Here is a 23,326-nt window from a genome sequence, read left to right as displayed (position 1 = left end):
GTGCATTTTTTAGCATTCTCTGAAATGCCATTTGTAATTCCTATCTAGTTTTTGGGTACATGTGGGTGCATTTCTGGATTTTCTATTCTGTTCCATTTATTTATCTATTCACTCACCATTACCATATTAGTTTAATTATAAAGTCTTTTTAAAAAGTCTTTTAAATATATTGTGTTCTAGTGGGATAAGTTTCCTTCTCTCCTCTCCATCACTGCAATGCTTTTTGGTATTTTCTGAGCTCTTCTTATTTATTTACTTTCTTATACAAATTTCAAAATCAGTTTGGCTCTAAAAAAATCTGATGGTGTTTTCATAATGACAATTAAATTATGTGTTAATTTAAGGAAAATGAACCCTTTTATGATGTTGAGTCTATCCAAGAACATGGTGCTCTTTTCCATTTGTTCAAGTCTATTTTTGTGTTCTCAGTTTTTAAAGTTTTCCCCAACAGATCTTTTTACTTTATCTCTAGATATTTTATCCTTTTGGCTAACATTATAACTGAGATTATTTCTTTGATTTGTCTGTTGATGTCTGTATGTCAATTTTGTATCCCATTAACTTACAAATTCTCTTATTTGCAATAGATCTTTGGATAATTCTCTTAGGTATATACAACATACAATAAAATATAGTTATATAATTCATCTATAAACTGATAGTTTTACCCTTATTTTGAACTTTTATACTCCTAGTGTCCTTTTGTCCTTGAATTGAATAGGACACTCAGAATAAAGTCAAATAATAAATGTACATCTTTGTTTATTTCCTAACTTCAGTGGGAATGCCCTCAGATGTCTTCATGCTGCCTCTGAGGCTTAGATAAATTTATTTCACAAAGTTAAGAGACCATTCATATTTTTCTATTTTTTGATTGATACAAAGAATGCTTATGACATTTTATCAAATGCATTTCCAGTACTCAGAGAGATGATTATGATTTTCTCCTTATAACTTTTAACCTAATAAAATATGTATTTTCTACTATTAAACTATCCTTGAATTACTGGAGTAAATCTTTCTTGGCTAATGCACTATTTTGATTATATCAGTCTACTTGGGGGGATTTTTAAATTCATAAGTGACATGTTTACTTTTATTTTTAATTTTTACTAGGTTTTGGTATCAAAATAATATTTTTTTTAAATTTGAAAATGTTTATTTTTCCCCTAAGTTCTGCAACAGTATATGTGGCAATGTATTTGGAGGCCTAAGGCCTGACCTCCCTGCTCCCAACAGGGTCCCCTACTTAATCTACATTCTGCTGTCTCTTCACACTAACCTGGTTTATAAGTACATCCAGCAGAGTCATCCTCACTAAAGATTTTGCCAAGCTACTGCCTTGGCTGTGGTCTCATCAGATAATAGGTAAAGACATTAGGAATGTCATTCATGCACATCCTTAATTAGATGGTAAGACATTTGGCTACCCGAAAAGAGTCCTCGTTACACCCATCAATTTACCTAAGCGGCAGTAAATACCCTCACTTTGACTTTCAGAGCCCTGGGCAAAAATCATGTCTCCGCTTGCCACAGGCCTTTGTCAAAATAACTTGAATATTTAGTAACTGGATATTTGATATTTTAATAGTTAATATTTTAATATCAAATAACTGAAAACTGAAAGATGTTACAATTTGTGCACAACACTTCAGGAGTGTAATGCAGTCTCTCAGACCACACAATGGTGTCAGCAGACAGGATGCTCCAAACTTCCAAATACTAAAATCCTTGGGAGTCATCACATATGCCCCTTCTCCAGTTTACCCCCTTGAGTACTCACTGTACCATAAAACAAACAATAGAATTCTGGTCCCTCTCATGATAATTTAATACTTTGCAATTTTTGTTCAGAATCTTTTTTAAAGAAAATAAGAGCCTTAATTCCTTAAACTAGATAATATGTGATAGCAATAGCCAAACATCTAATGAGACTAAAAGGTTGTGTTAAATATGTGTGTGTGTGTATGCATATGAGCCCTGGCTGGGTGGTTCGGTTGGTTGGAGCATCGTCCCGTACACCAAAAGGTTGCAGGTTCGATCCCCAGTCCAGGCACATATGGGAGGCAACTGATTGATGTTTCTCTCTCACATGGATGCTTCTCTCTCCTCCCCCTCTTCCCCTCTCTCTAAAATCAATAAACATATCCTCAGGTGAGGATTTTTTAAAATGCATATAAGATTCTCCTTTATTTAAATCTTCAAGTTATAGCACATTAGCAACTGTATTCATTTAGATTGGCCAAAACACCAGAATCATGAAAATGCCAGTATTTTCTGGAGGGGGTAGAGTGAAAGGGTGAAGAGGGGTATCTTCCTTCCCAGTTTTCAGACTTAAATAGACAGAAATGCCTTTATGCACCAAAGAGCCCTTCCTTGCCTTGCCTTAGATGACATTTTAACACATAGGACAGGAGCCAGAGAAATTCTTCTCACAGTAAATAGTTGGGAGAACAAACCTTTGAAATACAAAGCTCTCACGTGTATCAACTCTGACTAGAAAGACAAGTTTTTATAAAGTGTTGGCTAACAGCTTCTGACATTTACTTGTTTCACAGTTTGAGACACGTATAGCATCCACAGAACATGATGGAAAATACCATTTTGTGATTTATTGTTTTCTGTCAGGGTAAGACCTTTCTCCTGTAGTTTTATCTCTTCCTTAGGTATCTCTCATTTGCTATTTCTCTGATATTCTATATTCTGTAAGGTGACTTCACAAACAGACTAGTTTTCATTTCCCCCCTTTTGTAGTGGCACCCAGTTTCCTTTGGGGGATTGGGGTCTTCTTTATGGGTAAACAGCCAGTGGGACTATTAATCAAGTTCACTGATCTTGACCTGCAGAGTGGTACCTGACCCAAGCAAGGCCAGTAGGAACTCTCTCCCAGGACCCTGAATCTTGAATGAAATGCTGTATATAATGAAAGAAAACTATCTGGAGTTTATTGATCTCAACAGTCTTGCATTGAAGAGACCTTCTGTCAGTCCTTCTACCTTGAGTCCCCAAGGGACACCCAAACCTGGTTTCTCCAACATTACATTTCATTCTATCAACTAACTCAGTAAATTATTTTGTTAATTTAGCTGGCATTCATTGTTTTTATGTGCAATAGAATAAACAAATGGTGAGTATGCAGTAATTTCAAGTTGGTAATTTTACCTAGCCATACCCCACTTGGTCCCAAAAAGTTAACTTGGGCCAAAAATTAAGTTCCTGAGTACAGTCTATGACCTCAAAATATGGGAAATGTAGATATGTCATATCTTTTTTTCCTAAAAATTTCATCTTATAAGCCTCCCTTCTTCATCTTATGACCCAGTACAAAATATCTTTGCTGGTATTCTTTTAAATAAGAACTCTAAGTTAACTAAAATTTCTACTAACCCACTAGTTTATCCTAGTGTTTATAGAAATATAACACTGTATCCTAGTGTTTATAGAAATATAACATTATGAAAGTAAAGTTCATTCAAAAAGTTTTTCGATCACTTACAATTTTCCTGGCTGGTGTGGCTCTGTGGATTGAGTGCCGACCTGTGAACCAAAGGGTTGCTGGTTTGACTCCCAGCCTAGGGCACATGCCTGGGTTATGGGCCGGGTCCCCAGTGTGGCGGGGGGGGACATGAAAGGCAACCACACAGTGATGTTTCTCTCCCTCTCTTTCTCCCTCAATTCCCCTCTCAAAAATAAATAAATCAAATCTAAAAGCAAATTTTAAAAAAGGTTTTGATCACTTACAATTTACATTATATTGCACTAGATATCAAGGGACATCAGAAGAATTTGCCCTAGAGGGAAATAGGGTAATAACCCAGTTAGGAAGGTACAATATGTGCATAAGAGGGTATGTGGTTGAGCACCAAAGAGGTGGATTAATATTAAAAGTTTAAGAATCAGAAGGAAATGAAAGTAATCAAGTCAGGAGCAGGAGTGGGAGGCCTCATGAAGCAGGTTAGTGCTAAAGAACAATGGAGAGACTCACAGCAGGGTAGCTCTGGCAGGCAGACAACATGAACAAGGGTGTGGAGTGAGGACAGGGCTGACAGATTTAGTGGAAAATGGAGAGGGCTGGTTCCACAGGACTCAGACAGGAAAACAGGAAGAGAAAGATGGCACTCTCAGTTGAAACTTAAGGACAAGAAAGTGTCTCAAGAAGCCTTTATTTTTAATCTCCAAATAGAATTTGCAGTTATGTAATAAATCAAGCATTAATAATCCATTTATATTATCTAAGTGCCAGATTTTTTTCCTTAAAAAAAAAAAAACAAACCCAAAGCAACAAGTTATGTAAGTTCCAAAGGTATTGTTTTATTTGGACTAGTGGGCCATTAGTTATTCAAAAGTTGAGGTTCTTACTCATTTGCTTCTAGGAAACACATACATTGTAGTATGTTCTAGTACACTCTTTGAGAATTTGGAATCTTTTAACCAGAGAATCAACAAACCTGGACTCTGTATGACAAGCTATCTTGTAAAACTCAAAACCAGAAACTATTTCAAGAGACCATTGTAATTTAGGGGCAATCTTATAGCACACACTATAGGGTCTGATGGGATATCACAAAATGTTAACTTATGATCTAAGTGTATTACCTTCAACTTAAAAAATAAATATGTTCCACATATTATAAACCTCCCTTAAAGAAAAGAGGGCATAAAATAAAAATAACCATAATAAGATAGTATTATTCAACAAAATTTGATGATCATTACTATAAAAGATTGCATAACTCCTAAAGCTACAATGTGTTGGTAAAGGACAAGGAGAATTAAGCATTTTCCAAGACATTTCCTTCAGAAAATGAAAAGGACTGCTGATGAAATCTTTCCTGTTGTGGTGCAAAGCTTTTAAGCTCCAAAGCCTTAGACTGCATTTAGTTCTGTTCAAATGATGCCAGTCCTTTGTTATTTCCTCAACTCTACGCTAGCTGATAATTTCTATTCCCCCAGATACGGGATGTCAGAATTGAATATTTGACATTTATGAACATTCAATGTTGACACAGAAGCTTTCTGTTGCTGAAAGGCATTCATATGCATGATACTGTTTGGGCACATTCAGATGGTTTACAATTGTTTGATCCTATTTGTAGTTGACAATTGTCTTGCCTTTGTTCCACCAACAATAAGCATTCTTTTGAATGGTATCTACAAACATCTCATAAAAGTTACATCTTTCACTGGAATTATGGAAGGAGTTAAAAACAGCAAATCTGTATTTGAATTTGAATCACTACCAAATTACCCGGTGCTGAAGCTCTTTATTTTAATAAGGAGCCCAGGATCCTGTGACTACATGTTAGGAGAAAAAAAATGGTTGATACCAGGTTGATTTTGCCTTCATCTGGTCATCTGTGAGGTGTGTCACAGGTCTACATCCCTGGGGGTCCTGACCTGCCCTCCGTTACATTAATGCCCCCCTTACTGTGCGGAAGGCTCTACTCCCTGGGCCAGGACGGCGAAAACCCTCGTGCGCAGCTGTGGGAGGGAACAGGCTGCCTGAATAGCTGGGATGGGGAATGACTGCTAAAGGGGACCGAGTTTCTTTTGGGGGTAATGAACATGTTTTTAAATTATTTTAAATGCTTTAAAGTAGACTGCAGTGCAGTTTACACAACTATTGAATAAAACCCACTTAAGTGTAATACATTAAATGGGTGAACTTTATCATGTGAATTTTTATTGTTCCAATGAAGCTGTTAAAATAAAATACACTCGAAAGCTACAGAAAATCATGTTTTGGTTCTGACTCCAATACAGGTAACAAGCTTCATAAACTAAACACCACACCTGTTCTGCCGGAAGCAGTTTCATCTCTATCCGTACCGATCTTTCCCTGATGTGACCTTTGCCCCTTCAAACATCCAGCACTGGTTTCCCGCCACTGCGGTTTGGGTGAAGGGATTCTGGGAATTGAGGAAAAATTCTCTGGGAATCTCACAAACATCTCATAAAAACAAAGATAAGTAATTCTTTGGGAATTCTAATAAAATATAGGTAAACAAATATACTTAATATATACTGAAGCTCAGACTTCATATATAAACTAATTATTATGTATTTCATTTAATGGGAGACAAGCAAAAGGGAGGTAGTTAATATGTTAAGGGGCACATAATAAGAGGAGAATCTAGGAAATGAAAACAGAACATAATTTCAGGGTTTCTAATGCAAACATCAGTGACCTTAGGCTGCCTTATGTACATACAGAAGGATGTAAGGAAAATGATAGAGAACAAGCTTAATAGCGTTCCTTTATTCCTCTTAGTTTGACCATAAAGATGGAGTAGAGAGGAAGAGGGGACTTTTTTTATATCTGGTTCTCAAATGGTAGGCACCAAGTAATGGTTAAGATCATGAGCTTTGTTACTAGATGCATATCTGAGTTCCGATCCAGCCTGTGCTACTCACCATGTGGTTTTGAGACAATTACTTAATGACCCTGAGCTCCAGAAGTCTCATCTATAAAATGGGAAATGGTGAATTTAAATTGTAAAGATCAGTGACTACCACAACAGTAAAAATGTCAGTAAAGGTTAACAATTACTTTAACAACCATATGGGATTTCTGGTAACTTGAAAGCCACTTTCTAAGGAGTAGTTACTAGCTAGTCACACCAGAGATCTACAGTAACCAGTTACTGAAACATTTATAAATCTTTTTAATCTTTAGTTATTTCTTAATACTTAGAACATTTAAACCAAGATCTGAATTCAAAAGAGATGTTTATTAGTAAGATTTGTTTTCAAGTTTCGGACTCGAGGCCTACCAGGTGGTCCAACCTTTTAGTATCTGTGGCCATAATGGAAGAAGAGTTGTCTTGGGCCACACATTAAATACACTGTGACATGTAATCACAAAAAATCTCATAAAGGTTTAATTAAACTTACAATTTTGTGTTGGGCCACATTCACAGCCACCCTGGGCCACAGGTTGGATACCTCTGGACTGTGTTAGGATTCTCAGGACTTGCATCTCTAGAAAGTCATCCTGTGATTCTGACCCACACTGTCTACAGATGTGCTGTGAAAAAACACTGCCCAGCCATGGTGGTTCTCAACCCTGATCACACGGAATCATCTGGGAGTTTTTAAACATCCCTGCTGCCAGGTCCCATGCCCAAACATCTCTGGGCTGGAGGCTCACTCTTCCTGTCATTCTAACGTGCAGCCAGGGCTGAGACTCACTGCCCTACAGGATAGAACAACTCCTGACCAAACATCAAATCTCCCATCCCAGTGGGGGAAGGACATAGTGAGGGAAGGAAGAGGATAAGAGACAGCTGGGAGTAAAGTGGGGGCAAGGGGTGGGGGTCTGCTTTCAGCCCACCCACCCCCAATGCATCAGCCAGCACCTGGCTGATTTGTTTAGCCCTACTCTGTCATCTACATTGTCAAGGACAAAGCTTATCTGACCCCAAAAATCCAGGTTGCAAATAGAAACAAAAGCAAAAATTCTTATAGGAGTGATGACCATGGCAAAAGTTATTTTCCTGACTTTCTATAAAATGTCTGGGAAAACACAGAAAGGGATCACTGTCTATGATAAAAATTTTAAAATGATTGCATCCACTTATTTGTGGATTTTTAAGGTTTTTTAAATAAAAATAGAAGAAAGTGGCATAAGAAAGTATCAAACGGCTCAAAAAGAAAAAACTTCTAACATGCTAACGCACCTAAGTGAATTGGAAGGTGATAAAAAAGTAAGCATCTCTCTCCAAAAAATTAAGCTTTTACAAAACAAGGGAGCAGAATAATTGGACCTTCTCAGGAGGGCATGGATTATTTTCCCAAGCACAAGGAGTGCAGAGGGAGGACAAAGGAATGAGTAGTTGTCTGCTCCCTCTTCGCTTGTGATGTTTGGGTCTGTTCCCAGCAGTGGTGGCAATGCTATTAACTCCACACGTACTTTGATGTGGCAAATCCCCAAAATTTCTAGCTGATGTGGCTAGAGAATGAGCTCAGTTCCTTCCTTGTGGCCCCAGAACAAGGACACACCATTGCCAGCCAGAAGAGAGAAAAGTCTTTCCTGTCTCTTTCCCATTTTCCCAATGGCCAAGCCTGGGCACACTGTCTATAAAGAGCCACTCAACCAACCACAGTGCCACCCTCTGCTGTACAGCAGTGCAGGTGAAGATGGGAGAAGCAGCTCCCAGAATCTCCAGGCAGCCAATGCCAAACTAGTCCCCCGGGGTCCCAGCCACATGCCCAGCCAATCGCTGTGGTCCCCAGGAGAGTGGCATGGAGGAGGCAGATAAAACTCTGAGAAGATTCTAATGATGATGAGGATGTTGATGATGATGGTGATAATTATAATAAAGCTTTCAATATGATGATGGACTCACCTATTAATTTGTTCAAATTAGCAAAACAAGCTCTTGGTTTGTAGGAAATTAGTGGGGCAGAAGCTGGGATCTTTTGGAAATAGCATCATGTAGTTCCAAAGAAGAGTTAGAACAATTTCCACATTTTTTTTGTTGTGTCAATAGCTTCAGTTTCATCAAGTACATACACAGACATTTATTTCCATAAATATGTTAAGACATATATTCTAGAAAATTTAGCATAATAGGAGCATGGGCTTGGGTTCTAAATAACCCAAGTACATGTCCCAGCTCTAACAGTAGCCAAGAATGTGACCTTCACCAAGTCACTCAAATATCACTGTGCCTCACTTTCTTCATCTATGAACTGGGGGAATGACAGTACTTACCTCACCAGGCTATTGTGATGAGTAAGTAGGTTAGTTTATGTAAAGCACTTAGCACAGTGCCTGGCATACAGTAATCTCAAGATAAATCATCATTTTTATCCTTTTAAATATAATTGATCGTTATGAAAATTTCCTTTTAATCTTTATGTAGAAAGTACTATCCCTATAAATACATCTAACCAGAACATCCATGCCTCCCCTGCTTCCTGCCACAAGAGTGTACACGCGCATGCATACACACCATTTTTACCCAATTCCTCCCTCCGAAAGAAAGAGGGATATGGAAATGGCATTTATCAGCATCCTGGATAATTTCCTGACAGTAAGACAAAGCCAGTGAATGGAAAGAGGGAAGTCTCAGTGAGCAACAACCACAGTGACAAAGACAGACTGCTTTTGGGTCACCTGGGGCCACAGGTCACCAAGAACCAACAGAAGACAAAACAAAGAGGCACTGAGGTCCAAACAAGGTTGGCCTTCATTTCCTTTCTTTCAATTTCTTTCTTCCTTTTATTTCCTTCCTTCCTTTCGGGTCAACTCCGGAAGCCATCTGGCTTACTAGCACCCTTTCCCCACACACCACTCTGCAGTTATTCAGGTATTTGTTGGTAGACTGGAGGTAAGAATTAATTATCACAGCTGACAAGGGCTACAAGCGACTTTTTAAAATCAGCTACTTTGTCTCATACACACTGCATGAAGTCAAGTTTGTCTTTACAGTCTTCACACCCCAGTTTTCTACTCTGTCTCCAGTTCAAGGAGACCTCTTCCTTATTCAGAAGACTCCTAAGCTCTTCCTTTCCGAACACTTTAGGGCTATGTCTCCACAGGAGCCATAGTCACTCAAGATGATGATGTGTTTCTAATCATCAAAGCATACACTAAGACCTGCAGGGGATTTCTCACCTGGCTGCACTGTACAATCTCCTTTGGAGGTTAAAATGATCTCCACCTGGGCCCACCCTTGACACTGAAAACAGGATCTCCGGGGTTGAGGCCGAGTGGTTTAAGGGCTCAAGGTGACTTCACTGCGTGGTGATTGAGCAAAAGGACTGAGGTACAGCACTACAGACGATCTTAAATCATTGCACATCCAAGTGTAGAAGCATAAAATGAAAGACTTGACTGCTTTTACTTATTTAAATTGATCTTTTCACCCACTTCAATCATGGCTATGCCAAATATTTCAAATGTCCTTAAATCCCATTAATAGTACCATCCTTTCCGAGGAATTCCCTAAACAGAGATTAAGAATAGTACCTTTCAAATGGTATCTTTCTAAAATACATCAAACTTTATCAGATAAACATTAATGCCTCATTCTACCCCAGTGTCTACAGGCTCTTTGCTAGGTTCTATTTAAGGCTCTCTCCATTTAATCCTAGGAGTTACCATTTAATGCAGGTCCATAAGTGTCCCTATGCTCACATTCTTTTACTCTGGAAAATTGACTTTCCAGTAAATTTCTTATAATGAATACTCCTTGATTAACCTTAAAACTTCTTAAATGGGTATTCTTTAGTATGACTGAACTTGCTCACATCATTCAGGGGCTTATAGCTGAACAAAATGATATTGAAATAATAATAATATTACTCTGATATTCCTTTGAAAATAACACATAGAGTATTATGGTCTTTAAATCTCCTTTAACCTCTATTCTTTGAAGTCTTTTCCAAAGACATTTCTATTGATTTCATAAAAGTCTTTTAATGTTCTTGCAGCACAAAAAACACTAAACAATCCTAGTCAACATATATTTAGAATCAGCATTAATCACTGCTTCCTCTATGTGCTACTTATACCTTCTCTTTTTATTTCATTTTGGCATACATTCTAATTAGTCACTTATTTGTCTTTCTTCTTTTTTCTTCACTACACTGAAAATCTTCTGGGCTCAGGGAGCATGGTTTAGCTCACTAAAACACTAACAAAAACAGTTTTATGGCAAAAACTGTACTACTGGGAGCCATCTCCAAAGGTAGCTTCCCAAGTATAGTAAAATTGCCAAATCTGTACAACCTGGAAAAACCCATACCTCAATGAGGCATTTCCCCTGCTTTTAGGGCCCTTTGAGGTCCTGCAAATGGACTTTACTTACTTATCTCCTCAAGCACACACATCTGTGTGAGTAGTGATTTGTTGGGGTTTTTTTCCCAATGGGTGGAAGTATTCCCATTCCACAGAGCCAAAGCACCAGCAGTGGGTAAAATACCCCAAGAGAAGAACTTCCCTACTTGGGGAATCACCTCAGAGCTCCATAGTGACCAGGGAACTCATTTCACAGGACAAATTATACAATCTGTAAAACCTGACTGATTTGATAAATTGTGCTATCATCCCCTATCCTCTGGTCTTACAGAATGGACTAACAGGGCAATCAGACTCTACTGACAAAACTTACAGTTTTTCAGTCTGCCTTGGCCTAAGGCTCTTCCTTTGGTATTGTTCAACCTAAGATCTAGCCCCGCTGGCAAACACAGACTGCCTCCTCTATAAATTATTACTGGCAGACCCATGAGATTTGATCAAGAATTTGAACTGCTGAAAAGAGCACTCTCGATTTACTATGAAGAACTCACAGGGGCCCTTAAAACTAACTCATAGCTTGTAAGGCAATCTTTCCGTAGTGTGCTCCTTGGAGACAAAGATCCACAACATCATGATCCCCAGTCAGGAGACTGTGTCTATTGAAAACACTTTTCTCTTCATGAAGGAAAGGGCCATATTATGTCTTGCTAACCTTAGTGCTGCTAAACTGAAGGGTATTGACTTATGGATTAATGTTTGTCATTTAAAAAGGACACCTACACTTGAGTGGTCATCTCAGCCTGTTACAGGGTGCAGCCAATAGGGGGGACACCAAATGGGCATTTGAAATGGGGTCCGGAACTTAAGGTGTCCAGGAGATTTTAAGATGTCTCCATCCCCCCACCCAGGGTGTGGGTTGGGGGAAAGGACAAATGGAGCAGGGCCATTGAGAGCTGTTTTGCATAGCAACAGCCTTGCAGCTACCCTCTGGTGTGGTCATTTAACATATCTATAGCCTTGGCTGGTCGCTTAGATATGTTAAATAGCTGTGATCATTTCTGAGCCAGGGGAATGGAAGTAACTTCCCCACCAAGATGTGACTGGGGGCAGATCCCCCAAGCTACAGCGCCTGCGTGGGAGCTCGGAGAAGATTGGCTCCAGGACACGGGGCCACACCTGCCCAGACTCATGATGGCAGCCAGTAAAGCTGGAAGGATATGAATTCTGGCATGTGAAGCCGAGTGTGGGAGGAGTCGGAAATGAGACTGCAGAGGAAGATTGGCCGCAGGGATTTAAAACCCAGACTTGGCAGCCATTGAGAGAGAGAACCGTGGTGCTTTAGGAAGGAGAACCATGCTGCCTTGAGAAGGAGAGCCATGCACAGCCCTCAGGAGGAGAGAACCATGTGGCTTTAGCAGAATAGGGAGGACTTCAGCCATTGAGGGAGAACCATGCTGCTTTAGGAAGGAGAGCCATGCTCAGCCCTGAGGAGGTGAACCATGGCGCAGCCCTGAGAGAGGAGAACCATGTGCAGCCCTGAGAAGGAGAGCCATGCGCAGCCTTGGGAAGGAGAGCCATGTGCAGCCCTGAGAGGGGGAGAACCATGCGGCTTTAGCAGAATGGGGAGGACCTCGGCCATTGAGAGGGAGAACCATGTGGCCTGAACAGAGTGGGGACCCCCACAGCTTTAGAAGGGGAACCACCACCTGGTTTTAGCAGAGATCCCGGCGACTCAGTGGAGGGTGCCGGGAACCCAGGGAGGTCTCCCAGTCGAGATGGAGTATTAACTGGGAAGAACCAGAAGACTGCCGGAGCCATGGACTTCTATTTCCTTTCCTGAGATACGGTACTCTGGACTGGGCAAAGGGGGAAGGAAGGAAGGACTGTGTCTGTTTGTGGGTGTTTTAAGGGAATTTAGGATTTTTGATAAAGACATTAGGTCACTACTTTAAGTTAGTATAGCATTAAATAAACATTTCCTTTCCTTTTCACGAATCTCTAGCATTGAGAGATATCTTTCCTCTGGCGGTGGACATAACGGACCCGGGGCCTTCTTTCAATAATAGTATATTGTCCCAGGCCCCCCTTGTTGTGTTCTGTAACAAGCCTACTGGAGAAAAATCTGAAATCTCTAAACAACACAAGACCACCACTAGAATTTTCATTCTAGGATTGAGGCAGACAGCACCTGATGCAAACAGTTCTCCCAAAACCCTGGACCAGGTTAGTCATACATGATGCCAACCAGCAACCCCTATATTTGATCTTCCTTTTGACCAAATTTGTTTTACTTACTGATTATATTGCTATTATAATTTAATTTTTGTATGAACAAAACACTTAAGAAAACATTCTTCATTTTCCTAGATCTTTAGTCTATTTTCAAGATGATCATACTCAGATTCTTATGTCTGCTTACTACATGACTACCTATTTGCTCTTCAACAGTTATCCAACAGGGCCAACTTAACTGACTCTTGGATATACATACATGAGCTAATCATACTTATGATGAATTAGAGTTAGTGGCTGGTTCTTAAGTCTTGAAAGCTTACACAACCTATCTTGATGTAACACTAGATTTAAAGTCATTTTTTCTTCTCAAATCTCAAAAAAAAGTGTTGATGAAATACATGACCTTTTATCCATATGGCCCCCCAAGCCACAAGGGATTACTCATAAATATAACCTGGACTCAGATAACTTGTCTATCTGCTTTGAAGATATAAATGGCTCAGGCAGAATCTTGGATTTTGTCCCTTTAAGTCTGTGTAACTATACTCTTCTCTATTATCCAAATAACCATTAATTCACACCTCAATGGGCTGTAAGTGACTACAATGTTACCTCTTACAACATCTCCCTGATGTGGGGAAATTCCAGAAGAAATACCACTCAATCCTGGAAAGTAGACATCCTTCTACTCTGGAATACTACTTGGGGACTAGATCAAAAGTCTGGTGCTTAGTGGAAAACAAATGAAATCTATCACTTAGGGAATCTCAGCCTGAAGACTAGAAACAATCAAATGCTAATCTTTCAATCCTGACTCAAGTATATAGAGTCCTCAGGTGCTCTTTTAATCACTCTTATGATAAATCACATGATGACTTCAATGTCTTCTGCATGGGTTTGGTCATCCAACACATGGCGGAGGTGAAGTCTCTGCCTCAGAAATAGGACTTAATACTTCCCTCAAGTTTGGGTTGAAGGACCTAATTACACACCCTCACTTGAAAGCACTAGTCGTTTCCTCTTATGTGGGACCCAAATACAGTTGCCTTACCAACTGGATGGCGAGGCAGGTGTGGTATTTTTATGCTAATACCTGATGCGGTCACCAGAAAGCCTCTGCCATCCTCTACCATTATCCCTAATCTATGCTCTTTTGTCTATAAACTTCAGTCAACATGAACCAAATAGAATTAGGAGTTTGGGTATGGTCTTTTTGGTCCTCTCTCCACCCAAGACCCCATAATAGACTGAGGCTTTATGCCCTTGCTAGAGCTTTCTTCCCTTGGTATGGAGTAGCTGAATTTAAAAAGTCTATCAGAAATCTTTTTATTTGTGTGGCACAGCATTGAACACTACTCCAGATGATTCTGAAGAACAATAAAGAGCACCTGACAATCTGGGTGAAGTGGTACAGCAGAACTATGGGGCTCTAGTTGTTTTAGCCACCCAACAATGTGGTACTTGTGCCCTAATGGGAGATAAATCTTGTTTCTATGTCAACAAATCAGGTAAAGTGAAACAATAGCTTGAAATTCTAAAATAAAATGTTAAAATCCTTGAACAGAAAAAACATTATGCTATAAATTGGGATTGGTCAGACTTATTTAGATGGCTGCCCACAAAAATAGGGACTTGGCCTTCTCTATTTTACAGACTATTGGTTTTTGTGATTACACTATTTTGTGATTTCATATTGGTTTTTGTGATTACACTATTTAGGTGTCTTACCAGGTGCATCAAACAACAACAGCCACTACCAGAATAAGGTAAACGAATGCCCAGAGATGTTACAACAAATAAATCCAACTGAGGCCACCTCTACAAAGAACTTTTATCTGAGGAACATGAGACTTAGCTGTGCTATAATAAGCCTCCATGCTGCCCAAACGAGACCCCTGTACACTCCGGGAACTGCTCTCCCTCCTGTGTGGGGCGTGACACACCAGGAATGAACCTTCCTTGATGAGAGATCAATGCTGCTTTTCAATGATGGTCCAATAATATTTCCTCATGGTTGATCATCAATGCTTTTTAAGAAAAAAAATCTAGATCAAAAGAGGAAAATGTGAAGGAAAAACAGCAAAATGAGTATTTATATTGTCGAGAGAGCAATCTATGTGGATGTGAAGAGAAATCCAAGATGGAGGTGGAGTAGTTGGAAGTTACACTAACCTCCTCCCAGGACCAAACTGGAATTATAACTAAATTATAGAAAAATCACCCTGAATAACCAACTGAACACAAGCTGGCGAAAATCCTTATAACCAAGGACTTACCGAAGAAACCACACCACCACAATGAGACTGTTAGGAAGTACAGAGATGCGAGAGAGTCAGCTATGCTCCCATGGGACACAGCTGAAGTTCTGGTGAGATATTCCAGTGGTTTGGAGGGTTCCCCATGAGAAGTGTGGGGTCTACACCCCAAGCTGGGCTCTCCAGCCTAGAGCACCAGAACCAGGAAAAGAACTCAAGTAACATACAGCAGTGAAAAGCAGTAGGGTTTCTGTCCACCAGTGACAGACATCTAGAGATGCTGAGAGCCTCTTAAAAGGCCAATGCACAAAATTTCATTTATAGAAACTTACCCTGGGCTCCAGTAGAGAAAGAGCAGAGCAGACTAGAGACACGTGAGAAGAGTCCGGGGTTGGTGGCTCTGGGGAGAGAGCTGAAAGATCAGCCACCTGGATGCCTGTGCTGAGTCATTCCCTATACTGCAAAAGTATATCTTGAGCACAGCACTCCTCTCTAGGAAGCATTAGACTGGGAAGAAGCAATAGCCGCACCCACAGGAATCTCTCTCACCCCACCCTGTGGAGCTTAAGCCTGGCTGCTGAGGATCACAGCTGGAGGTTATTCAGTGATTAAGCCTAACACCAAGCCCGCAGGCAAAGGCAGATCTCTGTGAGCTCTCACACTTTGGCTGACCCTCCTCTAGGCCCAGTGCTGGTAAAAGCCAGCCTATGTGCACACCTTGGTTCTTTCTGCACACAAACAGGCCAAGCAGAGGAAACCACAAGCTGTGGGTCACTAATAATGCCAAACATGTTGCCCAGGACCAGTCACAGGAGAGTCTTACATAGGCCTGTACCAGAGTCCAATACATAGAAACAGACACAAAGAGGCAGCCAAAATGGGAAGACAAAGAAACAGGCCCCAAATGAAGGAACAAGAGAATTGTCCAGAAGAAGAACTAAAGGAAATAGAGACAAGCAGTTTATCTGATAGAAAATTTAGAGTAATCATTATAAGAATACTCAACAGCATTAAAAAACACATAGAAACCATAAAAAAATGATCAGTTAGAAATAAGGAATGCAATATCTGAAATAAATAATACACTGGAAGGAATAAACAGTAAGTTAAATGAAGCAGAGGATCAAATCAGTGATTTGGAGGACAAGATAGAAAAAAAACACCTGAGCAGAGCTGCAAAAATAAAAAAGAATTTTAAAAACTAAGGAGAGTTTAAGAAAACTTTGGGACAACATAAAGTGTAACAACATCCATATCATAGGAATACAAGTAAGAGAAGAAAGGGAGCAAGGGATAGAGAACCTATTTGAAAAAATAATGACCACAAACTTCCCTAACATGGTGAAGGAAAAGAAAAACTCAAATTCAGAAGGACAGAGAGTTCCAAACAAGATAGACCCAAGGAGGCCCACACCAAGATACATCATAATTAAAATGCCAACGCTAAAAGACAAGGAAAGAATCTTAAAAGCCACAAGAGAAAAGCAGTTAGTTGCCTACAAGGGAGCTCCCATTAGACTGTCATTAGGTTTCTCAACAGAAATATTTCAGGCCAGAAGGGATTGGCATGAATATCCAAGGCGATGAAAAATAAGGTGGTAACCTACCACCAAGGCTACTCTACCCAGAAAGGCTATCATTTAAAATTGAAGGAGAAATAAAGAGCTTCCCAGATAAGAACATGCTAAAGGATTTTGTTACCACCAAACCAGCATTGCAACAAAAACTAAAGTGCTTGCTTGAAGAAGAATGAGAAGAAAGAGAAGAAGGAGGAGGAGGAGAAGGAGGAGGAGAAAAAGAAAAGGAAGGAAGGAAAGAAGGAAGGAAGGAAGAGGAGGAGGAAAGGGAGAGGTAGAGAGAAGGAGAGGAAGAAGAGGAAGAAGAAGGGGGAAGAGGCAGAGAAGAAAAAGCAGAGGAAAATAGTTAAAAAATAAAATGGCAATAAATATGTATCTACCAATAATCACATTAAGTGTAAATGGCTTAAATGCTCCAATCAAAAAACATAGGGTAGCTGAATGAATAAGAAAATAAGACCAATATATATGCTGCTTCCAAGAGACCCACCTCAGAACAAAAGATAAACACAGACTAAAACTAAAGGGATGGAAAAAGATATTTCATGCAAATGGAAAGGAAAAATAAGCTGGGGTAGCAATACTTACATCTGACAAAATAGACTTTAAAACCAAGGCTATAGTAAGAGACAAAGAGACAAAGAATTATATCACATAATGATAAAGTGATCAACAAAAGGACATTTATACACCCAACAGAGGAGCACCTACATATGTAAAGCAAATAGTGGTGGACATAAAAGGAGAGATCGACAAAAATACAGTCATAATAGGGTATTTTAACACCCCACTGACTTCAATGGATAGATCTTCCAGACAGAAAATTGACAAGGAAACAGCAGTGTTAAATGACACACTACATCAAATGGATTTAATTGATATCTTCAGAGCATTTTCCCACAAAGCAGAAGAATATACATTCTTTTTAGTAATGAATTTTATCTATTTTTAAGTATATTTTTTATTGATTATGCTATTACAGTTGTCCCATTTTTTTCTCCACTTTATCCCCCTCTGCCCTGCACCATCTCCCTCCAGCACCCCCCACCTTAGTTCATGTCCACGAGTCATACATATAAGTTCTTTGGCATCTCCATTTCCTATACTATTCTTAACCTTCCCCTGTCTATTTTGTGCCTACCAACTATGCTTCTTATTCCCTTTACCATTTTCCCGCATTCTCCCTCCTCTCCCTCCCGACTGATAATCCTCCATGTGATCTCCATTTCTGTGATTCTGTTCCTGTTCTACTTGTTTGCTTAGGTTTTTTTGTTTGTTTGTTTTTGTTTTTTAGGTTCAGTATTTTTGAAGAGGGAGAGAAACATTGACGTGCTAGAGAAACATGGATTAATTGCCTCTTGAATGCCCCCAACCCTCCTGGGGTTACAACCCAGGTATGTGCCCTGACCAGAAATCAAACTGGTGATCTTTTGGTCTGTGGACAATATCCAACACACTGAGCTACACCAGTGGGGGCCAGAACATACATACTTTTCAAGTGCACATGGAAAACTTCCTTGGACAGAGCACAGGTTAAGACACAAAATAAGTCTCAATAAATTTAAGAAGATTGAAATCATATCAAGCATCTTCTCTGACCACAATGCTATGAAACTAGAAATCAATCATAATAAGTAAACTAAAAAAAACACACAAAGACATAGAAGCTAAATAACATGTTATTAAGCAATGAATGGGTCAATAATGAGATGTAGGAAGAAATAAAAAAATAACTTGAAACAAATGAAAATGAGGATGCAAAAACCCAAAATCTGTGGGGTGGAATAGCAGTCCTAAGGGGGAAATTTATAGCATTACAGGTCAATCTCAAGAAACAAGAAAAAGTTCAAATAAACAATCTGACTTTAAACTTAAGGGAACTTGAAAAATAACAACAAACAAAGCCCAAAGTGAGTAAAAGAAAGGAAATAATAAAGATCAGAGCAGAAATAAATAAAACAGAATCTTAAAAAAAAATGATATATAAGATCAATGAATCCAAGAGCTGGTTGTTTGAAAAGATAAAGGAGATTGACAAACCCTTAACCAGACTCTTCAAGAAAAAAATGGAGAGGGCTCAAATAAATAAAATCAGAAATGAAAGAGGAACGCTGACACCAAAGAAATACAAAGGATTATAAGAAAATATTACAAACAACTATATGCCAACAAACTGGACAGCCTGGATGAAATGGATAAATTCCTAGAAATACATAATGTTCCAAAACTAAATCAGGAAGAATCATAGAATCTGAATAGACAAATTATACCTAGTGAAATTGAAACAAGAATTTAAAAAACTCCCAACAAACAAAAGCCCTGGACCTGATGGCTTCACAGGTGAATTTTATCCAAGATTCTGAGAAGAACTAACACCTCTCCTTCTCAAATTGTTTCAAAAAATTCCAGAAGAGGGAAGGCTCCCAGGCTCATTTTATAAGGCCAGCATCACCCTATTTCCAAGACTACATAAAGACACCACAAAAAAAGAAAATTATAGGCCAATCTCCCTGATGAACATAGATACTAAAATCTTCAAGAAAATATTAGCAAACCAAATAAAGCCATACATCAAAAAGCCCATACAGCATGATAAAATGGGATTTATTCTGGGAATGCAAGGTTGGTACAAACATTCACAAATCAATAAATGTGATTCACCACATGAAAAAATGAAGGATAAAACCCCATGATCATATCAACAGATGCGTTTTATAAAATCCAGCACTCATTTATAAAAAATCTCAGGAAAGTGGGAACAGAGGGAACACACCTAAACATTATAAAGGCTATATATGATAAACCCCCTGCCAGTATCATAGTCAACAGGCAAAAACTGCAAGTGTTCCCCTTAAGACTGGGAAAAAGAAAGGGATGTCTGCTTTCATCCCTTTTATTCAACATAGTACTGGAAGTCCTAGCCACAGCAATCAGACAAAAAGAAGAAACAAAAAGCATCCAAATTGGAAATGAAGAAGTAAACTCTCTTTATTTGTTTATGACATGATACTGTACATACAGAACCCTAAATATTGCACCAAGTAACTACTAGAACTGACAAATGAATTCGGTAAAATAGCAGGATACAAAATTAGTATCCAGAAATCAGTTGCATTTTTATATGCCAATAACAAACTACCAGAAAGAAAAATTAAGAAAACAATCCCATTCATAATTGCTTCAACAACAACAAAAAAAAATACCGGGTGGTGGAGAGGGTTGGGTGGGTGAGCTGGAATGGAAGTAAAAGGGAGAAAACTGTACTTGAACAATGATTAAAATTAAAAAAAAAAAAACATAAAACCTAGGACTAAACCTAACAAAGGATATAAAAGAACTATACTTGGAAAACTATAAGACACTGAAGAAAGAAACTGAAGAAGATACAAATAAGTGGAAGCATATACCGTATTCATGGACAGAAAGAATTAATACCATTAAAAAGTCCATACTACCCAAAGCAATCGATAGAGTTAGTGCAATTCCTATCAAGGTACTAATGACATATTTCATAGAACTAGAACAAATATATCAAAAATGTTTATGGAACCACAAACGCCCTAGAATAGCAACAGTGATCTTGAGAAAGAAGAACAAAGTTGGAGCCATCACGCTACCTAATATCAAATTATACTATAAGGCCACGGTCATCAGAACGAAATGGTGCTGGCATAAAAACAGACACATAAATCAATGGAACAGAATAGAGAGTGGAGAAATAAACCCACACCCTTACAGTCAATATTTGATAGAGGAAGCAAGCACATACAATAGGCTAAAGACAGTTTATTCAATAAATGGTGTTAGGAAAATTGGACAGATACATGCAGAAAAATGAAACTGGACTACCTTCTTAAGCCACACACAAGAATAAGTTCAAAATGAATTAAAGACTTAAATGTTAGATCCAAGACCATAAAAATCCTGGAAGAAAACATAGGCAGTAAAATCTCGCACGTTGTTCATGGCAGTATTTTTTCTGATATACCTCCTCAGGCCAGGGAAACAAAACAAAACATAAACAAATGGACTACATCAAACTAAAATTTTTTTTTGCACAGAAAAGGCAACCATTAACAAAATAAAAAGACAATCCACAAAATGGGAGAACATATTCGCTGATACATCTGATAAGGGGTTGATATCCAAAATTTATAAAGAACTTATAAAAGTCAGCATCAAAATACACACTGAATCGACAGTTCTCCAAAGAGGACATACAGATGGCCAACAGACATGTGAAGATATGTTCAGTGTCACTAATCATCAGAGAAATGCAAATTAAAACCACAATGAGATATCACCTCACACTGGTCAGAATGGTCATCATCAATAAGTCAAGTGGTGATGATTTGCAGAGTTGGTGGGAATGCAGGCTGGTGGAGCCACTGTGGAAAGCAGAATGGAGATAACTCAAAAAATTTAAAATGGAACTGCCTTATGACCCAGCAATGTCACTTCTGGAAATTCATCTGAAGAAACTTGAAACACCAATTCAAAAGACTATAAGCACCCCTGTGTTAACTGTAGTGTTATTTGCAATCACCAAGATTTGGAAGCAGCACAAATATCCATTAGTAGATGAGTGGATAAAACAACTATGGGACATTTACACAATGGAATACTACTTAGCAGTAAAAAAGGAGAAAATTTTACCATTTGCAACAGTATGGATAGACCTAGAGAACATTATGCTGATGAAACAAGCCAGTCAGAGAAAGACAAATACCACATAATCTCACTCACATGTGGAATCTAATGAACAAACTGAACTAACAAGCAAAATAGAGATAAACTCAGAGTGTAGGCGGACAAGTCGGTGGTGGGCAGTGTTAGGGGGTGTAGCGATTGAGCAAAAAAGAAAAAGGACTCATGGACATGGACAACACTGTGGTAATTGCAGGTGGGAGAGAGGTATAAGGGGGATAAATGGTAATTTATTAAAATACAATTAAAAAAATAAAAAATAAAATGGATCTGGGAAGCCTTCAGGAAGATGAGCTAATGCACTCCTTCCATGTGAAACTGAACTTTTGAACTGGGAAAAACCAAATGGCTACATCCCAATACAGTTCCTGGAACTGGCTCTGTACTACTGAACTCTCTATCTAAATATATATTTTTTTTTTCACCTAGCCATAGACACAAGGAATTAATCATATATACCATACTGTAAGTCAGCTTGCCAGCACCAATCACAGCTCTTTCGAAGCCACTTGTGTAATCCTTTGGGAAAGCCCCCCTTTTTTTGCCTTTAGAAACTCTGTCCCTTTCTTTCCACCTCAGAACACAGCTGGGTTTCTACTTAAATCTGTGTTTACAGAATTGCAACTCCAAGAAAGGCCCCCAAATAAAGCTTTTGTTTGCTTTGCAGTTTTTGGTTAAATTGATCGACATCCCTGACTCCTTGGAACTTACAGCCTGAATTCGTCATTGAATCTGAAGGGCTAGCAAAATACATGGGTGATGTTTTGAATCTCACTTTTTTACCAATATAACATTAGATAGTATGTCAGATAATTTGGTCAAATAATGACCTGATTCTTTTTGAAGTGGTTTTAAATGTTAAATATCCAGTGATAGTTAACACACTCTCTGAAGTGCAAGAGGGGGTTGATTCATCACTGGAGCCAGGACACAAACAAACTGTGGCTCAGAACGGTCATTCAGAAGCTTCTGTTTGTCCTCGCACAGTCCATCAGTCCCAGTTAGGTGTGTGGTTTCTCTGAACATCGCTCTTGTTTTATTAACTCAGTGCTTCTTTCCAATTGTAAATGTCTGCCCTGAGCTTTTCAGATAGAGTCAGGCCCACATGTCTGTAAAATAGCTCATTGATGTAAAGAAAAGAACATATCTTAGCCAGTCAAATCCAAAACTTCCAGTTTAAAAAAAGGTATTAAAGAATTTGACTGCACAGTTCTCTTAGGAGCTAGAATTATTAAAAATAATTTGAGATTGGAATCATATGGAAATTTATTACTTTTGTTTTCATTATTATTTTTGGAACCATATAAATATGCTTTAAAAAACTAAACTGCTGTACTAACATGACTCATAAAAACCAATCCTTATCTTATTCACCTAGTTGCAATTCAAGGACATCCTGCCATAGCTCTATGTTTAAGAAGAGAGACAGACTAGGTAGTGAAATCTTGCCAGGGTTAAGATGATGAAGATTACTTTGTCTTAGCACCATGAGTCAAGCCTATAAATACACCTTGTCCAAGTGGAAACCAGGATCAATTCCCCAACGCAGTTATTGTCTCACATTGGGGTGAAAAGGAAGAGCAGGAAGGAAAATGTTTAGAGAAATAACTCTGGGTCTTGGAATCAAATCATACTAATTGTCCCTAAAAGGGATAATTAACACAAGCAATTAACTGCAGGGGGCTCTGAATTATGTCAACAGCATGGCCATCAAAGGCATCCTTTGAGCTTAAAGGCTTTACAGATTCATCGTGCATTGCCCAGCACGTGGCAAAGAGCTCCTCTAAAGTTATGACAAGGTAAAT

The 23,326-nt window shown here is 38.9% G+C and overlaps 1 protein-coding gene across 4 annotated transcripts in view; it reads right to left on the bottom strand.

Annotated features, from left to right (window-relative positions):
- The window catches only part of SLC16A9 (solute carrier family 16 member 9), a 77,938-nt gene that overhangs the window by 39,143 nt on the left and 15,469 nt on the right, over window positions 1-23,326 (bottom strand). Inside the window, exon 2 of one of the 4 annotated variants that reach the window (XM_045842407.1) lies at window positions 3,497-3,537. The exons of the other annotated variants lie outside the window; for them this stretch is intronic. The gene's annotated coding sequence lies outside the window, so the exon portion shown is untranslated. The remainder of the gene's footprint in view (window positions 1-3,496; window positions 3,538-23,326) is intronic. 4 annotated transcript variants of the gene reach the window in all.

Source organism: Phyllostomus hastatus, unplaced genomic scaffold (genome assembly GCF_019186645.2).
Source record: "Phyllostomus hastatus isolate PE091 unplaced genomic scaffold, TTU_PhHast_1.1 phas_contig_38, whole genome shotgun sequence".
Taxonomy (NCBI): domain Eukaryota; kingdom Metazoa; phylum Chordata; class Mammalia; order Chiroptera; family Phyllostomidae; genus Phyllostomus; species Phyllostomus hastatus.
Note: the sequence above shows the minus strand (reverse complement) of the source record. Positions and strands in the feature narration are given on the sequence as shown.